We start from the raw sequence: 13,136 nt of genomic DNA on the forward strand, positions 1-13,136 counted from the left end.
GGGTTGGCTGGTTTGTATTACTTATTTAAGGCCTGGCACGGCGGCTTACGCCTGTAATCCTAGCACTCTGGGAGACCGAGGCTGGAGGATTGCTTGAGGTCAGGAGTTCGAAACCAGCCTGAGCAAGAGTGAGACCCCGTCTCTACTACAAATAGAAAGAAATTAATTGGCCAACTAATATATATAGAAAAAATTAGCCGGGCATGGTGGCGCATGCCTGTAATCCTAGCTACTCGGGAGGCTGAGGCAGGAGGATCGCTTGAGCCCAGGAGTTTGAGGTTGCTGTGAGCTAGGCTGACACCACGGCACTCACTCTAGCCTGGGCAACAAAGTGAGACTTGGTCTCAAAAATAATAATAATTATTATTATTTAGGGTACCATTAGATCTGTAAGTATAAAAGATTCTGTTTCTATCTGCAATGTATTTTATAATCATTTCTATGAAATGTATTCTGGTTAATCTGATAAGCTAATAAGTGAATTGGTTACATCATTTGTATTTGTTAGCCTACTGGACAATAACTGTGCCTGGCACACCACTGGCTTTTAATAAATACTCATTGGTTAAAATGCCCTGCTAACATTGTGTCTTGCCAGTTTGTAAACTCTTTTAACTAAGACTTACTATGCTTTTTAACTCTTTCTCCACCTCTTCTCTACTACTACCAACTCACTTCATACTTCTTTCTTCCCAAGTATTCATTTCAAAACTCAAAAATGATTTAAGTTCTTGGGTTACAATGGTATAGGGAAAAGATAATGAACTTTGAAATCAGAAAACCAATGCCTGATTCCTGGGTCCATATTTTATGAGTTGTATGACCTTCAGCAAGACATTTGGCCATTTCCCCTCATTTTTTTTGAAGGGGCTGAGAGTATCTTTATGTGGATCAAATATGATGATATCTCTAAAGCAGATAGCTTTGTAGACAAGTAGTATATTTTCATAATGGGTACTATATTCATTATTTTTAAAAATAATTTTACATCATTCCTGTTTTATAAAAGTTCAATGTCAATGCTTTATATTCAAAATCCATTAGAGATTCCACAGTGGGTCAGTCACCTCTGTAGAACAATTTTACAAGTATATGAAGAACGTTAAAAAAGTTAAAATTTCAGTAATTTGCCATCTAGGAATTTATCCTAAAGCAATAATTGGAGATAAAGTTTTATATACAAGAATATTCTTTGAAGCCTCTATCAGCAAAATGTTAGAGTCTAAATATTCAATAGCAGAACAGTTAAATAATGTAGTTATTTAGAATTATATTGTCAAAGAAAGGCATAGAAAATATAATCAAAATCTTATTAAAATAAAATGTGGTATATGTATACCGTGGAGTACTATTCAGCTCTAAGAAACAACGGTGACATAGCACATCTTATATTTTCCTGGTTAGAGCTGGAACCCATACTATTAAGTGAAGTTTCCCAAGAATGGAAAAACAAGCACCAGATATACTCACCAGCAAATTGGTATTAACTGAGCAGCACCTAAGTGGTCACATAGGTACTACAGTAATAGGGTATTGGGCAGGGGGGAGGGGGGGAGGGTATATACATACATAATGAATGAGATGTGCACCATCTGGGGGATGGTCATGCTGGAGACTCAGACTTGGGGGCAGGGGGGAAATGGGCATTTATTGAAACCTTAAAATCTGTACCCCCCATAATATGCCGAAAAAAAAAAATCTTATTAAAAAGGCAGGCACAAAACTACATGGTATGATCCCAATTTTAAGAAGAAAATCCTACGTGTGTGTATTTATATATATACACGTAAACACAGAAGCACAAACACAGTGACCTTTTCTGTATTCTACAGATTTTGTAAATACTGACTAGTTATTACCTTTTTTTTAATCAGACAAGTTAATTTAAAAGATGGGGTGGCTCTCAGCAGGCAAGTAGATGTCACAGCTTCACCCAACAGCATGGCTGCTGGTTCTGCACCTAGAAATTTACTTTCCAACAACCACTACAGTTGACTCACCCAAAGTGAAAAAAAGCTCCATCATTCTAGGTTCAGTTGTTACCATTTTTGCTTGGGGCTACTGTTGTTTTATTTTTCATTACTAGCTCCTAAGTCAAAAATCTAGTATAGGTGTGTCTGAATGGTGAAACCCAGGTCTTATGCCTGCATACTGACTACAGAGCACAGGAAAGCAAGCATCTGGGATTTTTCGGCCTCTACCACCAAGATGTAAATTTAGGGAATTCTCCTAACATAGGAAGGAGTTTCAAATGGTGAGTGGCCAAAATAGTGGCAAATCTCTACCATATACCTTGCCCTTAAAAACGTGTATTATCTTTCTAGAATCAGGAAAAAAAGGATTATCAGTTGTAAAACTATTTTTGTTGTTGTTTGAGGCAGTGTCTCACTCTGTCTCTCAGGCTGGAGTATAGTGGTGTCATCATAGCTCAATGTAACATCAAACCTCAAACTCCTGGGCTCAAGCAATTCTTCCACTTCAGCCTCTCAAATAGCAAAAAGCTGGGACTATAGGCACACACCACTATTCCCAGCTAATTCTTATTATTATTATTTTTTTTTTTTGTAGAAACAGGGTTTTGCTATGTTGCCCAGACTGATCTGGAACTCAAGCAATCATCCGTCCTTGGCCTCCAAAAGTAATAAGATTACAGGTGGGAGCCACCACGCCCAACCTATAATGCTACTTCTATACATGCTAATATTTTAATCTATGATTATATACTATTTGGGTGAATAAAAATTACCAATCTTCCATAAACTATAACTGCTGTTTTTATTGATCTCTCACGTTTTGTAAATATTTAGCATACCTTTCTACATATTCTCCACAATACTCCAAGGCATTTCTCAGATATTCATTTATGCAATTCTTTGAAACCACCCCAGACACATTTTTAAGATGCCTTCTTTTGCCTTTCACAACTCATCTTCTCATAAATTCATGCAGTCAGACCTAAAAATTTCTGACTTTAAATGTCAACTGTCTTATATACTGTTTTGATTCGTATATCCTAATAATAGTAAAATTCAGGTAATGTTTTATCTTTATCTTTTTGTTTCTGGTGATCTAAAAGGTATGGATGTTAACATGTTATAGGTATCCCACGTGATTTTACTCCCAAGCATCCTTTTAAAAGTCAAATTTCTGCACATCAGTAATAGTTACATAACCTTCGAGGTCATCACCTGACCCACTAAAAGAAGCCCAGTGATATAATATTCTTTTCATGTGCTTCTTTCAAGCCTGTCCCTGCTAATTATTATGATGTTACCAGATTCTTGCCTTAAAAAAAAATCAGAGTCATTAAATGAGGCATCTTTGACCACGGAATTTCAAGCACTTCTTTGTTGTGTCCAGATGCTAAGCTCTTTTCTAGTTTGGGGGAAAAAGGTGGTGACCTGATTCTGTTTACCTCTTGGAGTTTCTCTCGTCTGTTTCTTACTACTCTCTGTAGTGTCTCTTTTTCTGTCTACAGACACAACAGCAGCCACCATACTAACAATTTCACTCGCACAGTATGTGGTAGGGAGGGGAAGATGGCCCTTCTTCTCGAAGACAGAGCCAGTCTCAGCAGGTCTTAAGGAACCCTGCAGCCCATTCTTTTTAGGTCTCTAAGAATTCCTCTAGAAAGTCTGACTGTTCTAGAAATGACCTTGATTATAAAATGCTTTCTGGGCTAGGTGTGGTGGCTTACACCTATAATCCCAGCACTTTGGGAGGCCAAGGCCAGGAGTTCAAGACCAGCTTGGGCAACATAGCAAGACCCCATCATACAAAAACTTTTTAAAAAATTAGCCAGGCATGACATGTGCCTGTAATCTTACCCACTCAGGAAACCAAGGCAAGAGGATCCCTTGAGCCCAGGAGTTTGAGGCTGCCTGGGCTACATACAGAATGAGACTCTGTCTCTTAAAAAAAAATAATAAAAGTTTTTAAAAATATATAAATCAATAAAAGCCTTCTGCTACATGAACATGGGAGAACACGTCATACAGAGAAGCGTGCGAACCTCTGTCCTGCTACTCTAAGCAGATGCCACCTTCAGCCTCCAGAAAGCTACAATTATGCATTGAGGAGAATGTTGCCTGTTTGATTTTTCCCTTGACTACGTGTGCATAAATAATAAACATGTACTGTATATATTTTATTCCCCACCCCATATGATAGTGGAGTGATAGAATAGCCAATAATCTCCAGACCCGAGCAAACGTAAGCTCTTACCTCCTTTCATTCTTGGGCCCTGGCCAGGCAGTGACTGTCATCCCTTTGCTCCTTCGCCATTGCCGGAGCATGACGGTGAACTCTTTCTTCCTGTCTGCACATATAGGGGCCATAGCAGGAAATAACAACAATCTTCCCCAACACCTAGAGCTAAGGATTCCTTGGCCCAAAGTGAAAGCGCTCTAGTGACAGTTCGGGCCAAGTCCATAGATGCAGGAGAAGTAGTTTTGCTGGCTGCTAGAAGGATTATTTGCAGTTTTGTCTAACAAGCATCATCCTAACAGCAATCTGATTTTCAATTTTTAACACCTTTGTTTATATATAATTTATGTACAGTAAATTTTGTGTGTAAAGTGTACATTTGATAAGTTTTGACATACATGTGTACTCGTGAAACCATCACCACAATTGAGGTCATAAACATGTTCATTACCCCTCCAAGAGATCCCTCTGCAATCCCTTCTCTCACGGCCCTCCCGATATTCCCCATTCAAAGCAACTGCTGACCTGCTGTCTCTGTAGATTCGTTTGCATTTTCTAGAACTTTACATAAATGGAGTCATGCAATATGTACTCATTTTTGTCTGGATTCTTTTAGCATAATTATTTTAAGATTTATCCATTTTTTGCATGTTTCAATAGTTCATTCCTTTATATTCCTCAATAGTATTTCATTGTATGTATATATGAGGTCTGTCTGGAAAGTATACAGCCAAGTAATAAGAAAAATAAAGTCATTTATTTAAGACGATACAAGAAACACTGTACATAGGACAATGACACCTCAGTCCCCTTCAAAGTAGGCACTTTGGGACCTCACACCATTCTCCCAGCATCCCTTAACCTAATCTGTACACAGTCAACATTCTCAGGTGTTCTACTTGTTGCAGACCTTCCAGAATGTGGATCACTTTCGACAGATTCCTCTTTGAAGTGTTTGTGCCACATTTTTATTTGCATTGCACTCATTGCATCATCCCCGAAAGCCTTCTGAATTTTCTGAATAGTTTCCACTTAGGAATGTTCAAGCTTAAGGCAAAATTTGATGCAAATGTGCTGCTCTGCTCACTCATTCATTTTGAATGCCATGGCCAGCCACACAATTCATGTGCTCACTCCACAGCATCTAGCCCCAGTGACTAGAACAGTGGAGGCGTCACTATTTGTGGGGCGCGGTGGCAACGCCATTCCAAGATGGCGCCCGCTTCCTGGTCAAACCCTGCTGTTAGTCTGACAAACAAGTGCTCAGCGCATGTGCAGAGTTTGTCTCCTCCCTTCCAAGTGCCTTATCCAATCAGACAATGCCCAGTGTACTTACTGCCTTTATAAGCAGCCGCCGAGAACGCCTCGGCGTCTCCGCATGTAACCAGTTAAGCAATCCCCATTAAAGCGCTGTCAGAAGAACTCCGGTTGCCGCGTCTTCCTTGCCGGCCAGGCAGGCGCGACAACTATTCATGCATGCGCATCTGGTCCACTCGCCTTGGCTGCCATGTTGCATCAATGTCTTGCTAACTATTCTCACTATATTAACAATGGCTAGACAGACCACATATCACAAATTGTTTATCCATTTGCCTGTGGGTGGACATTGGGTTGTTCCTAGTTTTTGTTTATTAAAAATAAAGCTGCTATGAATATTCTGGTACAAGTCTTTGATATGTACCTTCATTTCTCTTTGGCAAGCATCTAGGAGTGGAATGGCTGGGTCATACAGTAGGTATATTTTTAACTTTTTAAGAAACTGCCAAACTGTTTTTCCAAAGTATACCATTTTACATTCCCACCAGCAACGTAGGAAAGTACCATTTTCTCCATATCCTCACCAATGCATGATCAGTCTTTTAAATTTTAGTTGTTACAATAGGTGTGTTGTGGTATCTCATTGCAGTTTTAATCTGAATTTCCCTAATGACTATTGATGTTGAGTATCTCTTTGCATGCTTATTTGCTATCCGTATATCTTCTTTGGTAAAAGGTCTATTCAAATCTTTAGTCCAATTCAAATCTTTTTATTTGAAGATTTATTCAAATCTTTTTACTGGACTGTTTTCTTATTATTGAGCTTTGAAATTTCTTTATATATTCTGGATAAAAGTCCTTTATCAGATATTTAATTTGCAAATATACTTTCCCAGACTGTGGCTTGTCTTTTCGTTCTCTTTATGTCTTTCCAAGAGAGGGCCTTTCCTCCCGATGCTCTGCTCCGCAATCTCCAGCATCTAGCTCACTCTCCGCTCCATTTCTGGACCCCAAAGGGACCTCTGGGCCCTGCCCGGGTTCCCCTCTCTGCACCGCACGCAGCCTGAACACTCTGGAGGCGGTAAGCAGTGCACTCAGTGGGCTCATCTCTGTTATTTCCCTTCTCTCAGGCATCACTATCCTTTTTTGAGACAGAGTCTGGCTCTGTCACCTGCCTCAGCCTCAGCCTCAGCCTCAGCCTCAGCCTCAGCCACAGAGAAGCTGTGACTACAGGCGCGCACCACCAGGCAGGGCTAATGTTTTCTTATCATTTTTAGTTGCTTGGCTATAATTTTATCTTTTGTTTTTTAGTAGAGATGGGGCTGTCACTCTTGCTCAGGCTGGTCTTGAACTCCTGACCTCAAAGGATCCTCCCGCCTCGGCCTCCCAGAGTGATTTCACTACCCTACATTAGCGGATTTGCAGTGGCTTGAAAACCCGTCTCGTGTTTCGTCTGGATTTCTCGGTTGTTTCAGGTGGGAAGTTAAATCCAGCCCTTGCTGCTCCACCTTGAGTGGAAACCAAAGTCCTACGCCAGAGAAAACGTGTCATCCTGAAACGTGGGCAGAGCGGCGGACACCGTTACCCTGGCAACAGGAGGGCTTGGCCGGGAGGCGGCGAGCAGGGCGAGGCTCGGGCCTGCGGGCCTGGGGGCGCGAGGCCGCTCTGCAAGCGCTGGGGAGCGCGGAGCAGACTCAGCTCGCGAAAGTGAGCGCTGGCGTCGCGGTGCACGGCGCGCTCTGGGACGGGAGGCGGGCAAAGCCCCGGGAAGCGAGCGGGCAGGAGCGGCCGGTTCTTTCCCGCCAGCCCCGCGGGCTCGCTCTCTAGCGCCTCCTGCCGGCAGAATTTAACAGCAGCCGCGGCAGCACGGAAATAAGCTTTCAGGGCTCTCAGCGGTGGCGTCACAGAACGGGGCGTAGAAGGGTGGGCTTCGAGCCGAGGGATGATAACTTAGCTCATCCGCCCCTTTGGCTACTGGGCAGCCACATACACCCTTCTACACATATTAGAACTCTCATAAAACAGGAAACACGTTTCTAACAAGATGTTACTATGCATCATACAAAGGAATACATTTTTCACCTTTTCCTCAAAATGAGATGCAAAGCCCAACATTCATTGGCTCCATCTCTGGAAGGCAGTCACACTATCCATCTCTCAGCTATATTAGTTATTCCTGAAATTTGGTAGTGTCCTCAGAATATTCTATTCCCTAATGACTAAAGAGTGAAGTTAGCCTCCAACTAATTTCTAACAAATATTAAAGGGGACCAAGCATGGTGGCTCACGCCTATCATCCTAGCACTTTGGGAGGCAGAGGTGGGATGATCGCTTGAGTCCCGGAGTTTGAGAACAGCCTGGGAAACATAGTGAAATCCTATCTCTACAAAAAAAATATATAAAAATTAGCCAGATGAAGTGGTGTGTGCCTGTGGTTCGAGCTATTCGGGAGGCTGAGGTAGGAGGATTGCTTGAGCCCAGGAGTTTGAGATTGCTGTGAGCTATGATCATGCCACTCTACTCTAGCCCAGGCAACAGAGTGAGACTGTCTCAAAAAAAAAAAAAGAATATATATACCATACATATACTTGCCCATGCACATACACATATAAAAAAGGCAGAAAATATACATAGCTGCTATAGTTCTCATTTCTGTAACTAGTGACAATGTTATAATTCCTTCTCCCATAACCTATTTCATCTATTTTTTGCCCTTAGACAAACCCTCGGCTGGTCACAATTCTTTGCCTGGTGGGGTGACCCAAATCTTTATTCCTGAAAGGTATGAAGTCTCAGTAGTCCTTTCTTCCTTTTCTTTCTTTCTTTCCTTTCTTCCTTTCCTTCCTTCTTTCCTTCCTTTCTTTCTTATTTTTTTCTTCTTCTTTGTTGTTGTCACTATTGTTGTTGTCTGTTGTTACTGTAGGTTTGAGTTGCCTGTTTGTTCAATGGCATTACTAGACCAACATGGATGTTTGGTAGTCTTAGCTTCCAATTCAATGGAAACATTTTCCCTCTGAAAACCAAAACCTCCAAACCAGCAGAGCTCAAAACAGCAGAGCAGCAGAGCTGCTGCATCCTGTAAGATGGAAGCCCATGCTTGCAGGGCGTGTCTCCTAGCCGACAGCCTAGCAGTCTTCAGGAGGCCATGCCACTGTCCTGGTAAGCCAGCAGCTTCTGGGTGATGGCACATGCGGTGAAACAAGTGAACTCGAGTGGGAACACACTCACTGCTGTATTTCTTTTGCTGTGAAATGAGTTTCTGGATTAGAAGCAATACGATGTGGAGTATGAAGTCACATGATAGTGAATATGGCACAAACGCTATGGTCAAGGAAGGCAGATCAGTATTGAGATCGTGTGTCCATCCCAAAGACGACAAATCCCTTTCCTCTGCATGCTGGAAGGGGTCCGACATAATCACCTTGCCACCACGGGCTCACTGCTCTCAGGGAAACGCGCCGGATCGGGCTCAGTGGCGTGCGCGGCTGCGCAGGCACCCAGCTGGGTCCACAGTGCCCGGGAAGTCTGTGGGTGAATCCAGAACAAAGCTGTGTTTGTTCTGTGCTTAAAGATTCAGCTGTGTTAGATGGAGCACAAAGCAAGGACCCTGTCCCTTACAGCCACACTGCCAAAAACAATCGCGACGTCGCAGTTTCCAGGCGGCCTCCCCATCAGCACTGGACTAGTGAAAAAGCTGTTGATTTGGTGAATGCGCGGTAGCAAGCCAGTCGGAGCCGCCGGCAGTCGGGGTTGTGAAGGTTTCCCTAGGTTGCTTGACATTAAATGGCTATGCTGCACATTCCTTCCTTTTTAAGGCTGTGGCAAATTTCCATTCAAGGGTTAAACTCATCCATAGAAAATTAAGCCATTTCTTGCTACACTAAAACATAAGAACAGCAGTCACGTGACAGTGCGGGTCTCAACGCGGCTGGTCTGGGCAGCCTTGCCGAGCAGCTTTACAGACAGGCTGAGTGTGACCCTACTTGTTTGCCAGGCAGCTATTCCAGAAGAGGTAGTTTACTGACAGAAGGAGATTGAAGGCGGAGTACTGATTGCACAATCAAAGCCTAGAGGCTGCTGACCTGAGTAAAATGTTGTGTAAATCCTGAACTCACTCTAGAGAAAAAAAAATTAAGTCACAGGGAGGAAGAGGGATTAACTCAGCAATGAAACACCAGGTGACTCCTACTCGCCTCTCCCTGTCTAACAGTGACCCAGTGTGCGAGGCTTAGCAAGTCGGTCTCCATCCAGGCTCCCGTGAGGTCCCGGGAGCAGAGTCCTATTGGCAGTCTTGGCAAAACAGTGAGTGACCTTTGGGTTAGCATACACATCCTTTAGCTGTCACTGTTTTTTAACTCTTGGGAAACCTTAAGAGATATTATCAATTGTACTTTATGCCCTTTTGTATGATCAGTGAGTTGTATAGGATACTGATGCTTGCCCCTGATGCCCTTTTCTCTAACACTGCAACAGGAAATTAAGTTTAAAAGCAGGTCTGTCTTGCAGGCTTGTGATTATATTGATCCTCCTGCCCAAATGGATTTTTGAATTACGTTTATAAGAAAATGACATTACATATGCACTCTTTGAGGAACTTGAGTCCCCTCAAAGATACTGATCTTTCTCCTTATACTTTCAATGTCACAATTAATCATTAATTTCAAAGAACAAATGGTGTGAAAGGTCTCTGAAAGTGAGATGAATTTGGTAGTCATTTGGAACATTATAAAACCTTCTTAAGCAATTGAGTCATTTCTCTTTTTAAGGGCAAAGTATTAAATTGGGTGGAAATCCAAACTCTGCATCAAGTTGTGGCCTCAAAAAGACGGATCTCGGCCAGGTGCGGTGGCTCACGCCTGTAGTCCTAGTATTCTGGGAGGCCGAGGTGGGAGGATTGCTTGAGGCCGGGAATTCAAGACCAGTCTGAGTTAGAGTAAGACCCCCGCCTTTACCAAAAATAGTAAAAATTAGCCAGGCATAGTGGTGTGTGCCTGTAGTCCCAGCTACTTGGGAGGCTGAGGCAAGAAGATTCCTTCAGCCCAGGAGTTTGCGGTGGCTGTGAGCTATAATGACACTACTGCACTCTACTCTGGGGCAACAGAGTGAGACTCTGTGAATCAATCAATCAATAAATAAATAAAATAAAAATTTTTAAATAAAAGCAAGAAGGATTTTGAAATATACCCTTCTCCAATTTAGCCAGGGAAGGAAAGAACATGACTGGATCCAATCAGAACTAGAACCTTCCGTTTTTATATGGAACCTAAGTAAAAGTTAAAAGTTCACTCTATTTTGTCTGACAGAGTCCTGATGAATACGGCAGGAGAACAACTGTAAGGCCCGTAAAGCATCAGACTATGACCTGGTGACGGCACTCCGACAGCTGGAACTGCGTTTTCTCTGGCCCAGGTAAGCACCATGGATGCAAGGACTTACGTCAAAGACCGTCTGTTTGGTTCTCCTCCAGGCAAACATTCCCACATGACCACACCAGCCACTGAAGGAGACCCATAGAGCCAGGCATAGGATCTTCCTGGAAGAATAGAAAGTTCATCTATTTCTAAGTCAACATTTTTACAGTCTTTTGTTCCAGTACCTTTAGGCGTTTACACAGAAAGGCTTGCTGACATTTGGGTAGATTTGACGTCTATAAAGGACAATGTGTGTCACTCGCATCCTCTGCTTCCAACTTCACAAACAGTACCCGAGACAGAAAGTTAAATAATTTTCTGGAAGTCAAGCAGCTAATATCAACCAACAGGGACTGACTTTGGGCCATTCTGCTTCCTTTTGTCTCTGGAAGCACATTATGGGGATGTTTATATTCCAGCACAACTACGCTGCGTACACCCTGATATGAGGAAATGAATGAGCATGGGACTTAGTTTTTCCTCCTAAATCAATTTGGCATTCATTTAGTATTTAGGGTCCCATATATACTCTCTCATTTAGTGTTTGATAATACTGTGTCTTTATTTTTTGGTATTCAGCACCAATAATGAATACAGTAGCAAACAATAACTGAGCACTGTAATTCCCTGATGAAATTCTAATTTAATCAGCCAGATACAAACTCTCCCCAGGGTTGAAATATTGAAGCTATAGTCACTCCTTTCCCTAGGTATTCTGGTGTCGCAGGTGCACCTCCTGGCTTGCTCTGGCCCTGGAGGAAACACAGGCCTACCACAACAAATCTGCCCCATCGGCCCCTCGCTGCAAACCTGAGACCACAGGTTCAGACTGAGGAGAACTTGCGTGGCTGGGCTCTCAGAGTCCATGTGTCTGTGCTTCCTCAGCTGTCTCAGGACTTGGCCCTCTCACCAAAATGGCGTGATCCAATGAATGCCCTCCCCAGAAGCCTTGGGAGGTGGCTGTTGGTTGAAACAGATTCTTGAACCCCCATCAGACTTCCCGAATTAAAGTCTCCAGTGCTGGGTTTGGGAATCTAGTGTCGCTCACTCTCTCCCGAGAGTGTGTGTCAGAGGAAAGTAAAACGGTCACATTCAAATTGGTTCACTAGTCCCTGGTTGTAAACTATGAGGCCTTTAAACATAAGTGTAAGGGAGCCATTAATTGTGAGCAAAATCTGGTCCAGGTGCTATGAGGAAATAACCCAAGGTTCTCTCCTGGGAGGAGAGTTAGGGGATTCTTAGTACAGGGCTTCATGGCCCGATTTCCAGAGTTCAAAGGTAATTTCCAGCAACTTCCGGTTTCTACCCATGTTTCTATATATCGAGACTGCTCTAGGTCTGCCCTCTAGAAAAGTAGGATATATCTACCTTCCCCCCCCTAAAGCATTATACACATTCCATGTATGTCGACTGCATATTATCTTTTCTTCCCAGGGAACTTTGAAATGCAAAGAGCCACACAACAGACATGCAGCGAATTTTGTGAGAATCAAGTGAAAAAGAAAATGAGCAGCAGCAGCCAACATTACACTCTGCTCACGTTTGGAATTCCTTTAGCCATCTACATTTCTTTTTAGCCCTGAGGATGTGGCCTAGGACTGTCTTTATGGCTGCACGATATGCTGGTTATACCTATTCCAAATTTATTACAGCAAGACTAGATCTAAACCATCACTGCTACAGAGCATGAATGAAAATGTCCATTGAGACATGCCAGAGCACATTTCAAACCAGAAATCGCCTTGATAGAAGCTCATCAGTGCAGGTCTAAAGCAGGTCATGAATTGAGAGCATCTCTAGAGAAAAGTAAATGGTTAAGTTCTCAAACCAGAAGCAGAGATCATTGAAACCATCACATTGTTGGCGCTCAGAAGAGGGAAGCACCCCGATGACCCAAATTGGGCTCTCATGCACGAGATGATGAATTCGGTCAATTTGTTATACTTTGTATTCCTTGCTGTTCTACAGAACCTGTGATGAAATTTAAATTGACTGATAAATTCCTTAATAGAATTTAAATGATAAGTGTCCCAAGATGTGTTTTCTTCTGGATCAGATATAAGAATGTGCTGAAATAGGAAATCAGCTTCACAACAGGAAATGCACTTCAAAGAAATATGACTCACAAACTTTTTTGAATGAACTCCACTTGGGGAGACGGTTCCCCACGGCTTGCCCTCCTCATCCATTCCAACTTTCCCATGGGAAGAAAAGGCTTGACAACAAAGAATTAGAGAGGAACAAATCAATCAAGGTAGTAAT

The sequence above is a fragment of the Microcebus murinus genome, chromosome 11 (genome assembly GCF_040939455.1).
Source record: "Microcebus murinus isolate Inina chromosome 11, M.murinus_Inina_mat1.0, whole genome shotgun sequence".
NCBI classification, from domain to species: domain Eukaryota; kingdom Metazoa; phylum Chordata; class Mammalia; order Primates; family Cheirogaleidae; genus Microcebus; species Microcebus murinus.